Below are 1,039 nucleotides of genomic sequence, written 5' to 3' on the forward strand. Positions count from 1 at the left end.
CCACTGTGTGACACAGAGTGTTGGCCCGGATGGGCCACTGGCCTGATCCAACACTGGCTTCTCTTATGTTCTTACGTCCTTATGTCTTTCACATCATCTATCACTTGCTGGTAGATGATGGTCCTTTTAACTGGAGATGCCGGGGATTGAACCTGGGACCTTCTGCAGGCCAAAGCAGATGCTCTTCCGCTGAACCACAGACTCCTCCCCATTGGGTCTCTGCCAGTGCACCCTCTAAGCCGTGGAGTCTCATGAGTAAAAATTCTACTTTGTGAGCTACCGGCATTAAAGTTGTGAGTGAGCAGTTTGGCCGCTGCGTAAATTAGTTTGCTCTGGAGCCCTCCTTCCTGGGCGAAGGCAGAAACGTGTGAGCCGGAGGCTAAAAGCTGGCTCACGCTCACTCAGCTTAGAGGGAACACTGGCCTCGGCTGCTTCTACGGTAGTGGGAGGACTCCTTTCAGCAGCATGAAGGGGGAGGCCTGTGGCCCTGGGCAGTTGTACCACAGGACCTTTTTTACATGCCCAGGGAAATGCTGATTGCCACTTTGGGGTCAGGAAGCCATCCCGGAGGTTTTTTGTCATCTACTGGGCCTGGAACAGGGGTCACTGGCGTGGAAGGGGAGGTTTCTGTGAATTTTCTGCATTGTCCAGGGGGTTGGACGAGATGACCCCGGAGGGTCTTTTCCAACTATGATTTTAGGAACCACCGATGTTTATTGGCAGGGTTGCCACTTTCTGGAAAGTCAGGGAAATGAAAATTGGTCAGGGAAATCGTGATTAAAATATATTCAGGCCGTGGGTTTTTGACCTGCCTGCTGCAAGAGCCCGATCTGTTCTTGTGGCAACTGGAATAGAGAAGTTGTTGTTGTTGTTCAGTCACACAGTTGAGTCCGACTCTTCGCGACCCCATGGACTAGATCCCGCCAGGCCCTCCTGTCTTCCGCCGTCCTCTGAAGTTGGCTCAACTTCATGTTCGTTGCATCTATGACACTGTCTCACCATCTCATCCTTTGCCGTCCCCGTCTTCTTTGACCTTCAG

This window comes from Gekko japonicus, unplaced genomic scaffold (genome assembly GCF_001447785.1).
Source record: "Gekko japonicus isolate JY-2015 unplaced genomic scaffold, Gekko_japonicus_V1.1 scaffold939, whole genome shotgun sequence".
NCBI lineage: Eukaryota > Metazoa > Chordata > Lepidosauria > Squamata > Gekkonidae > Gekko > Gekko japonicus.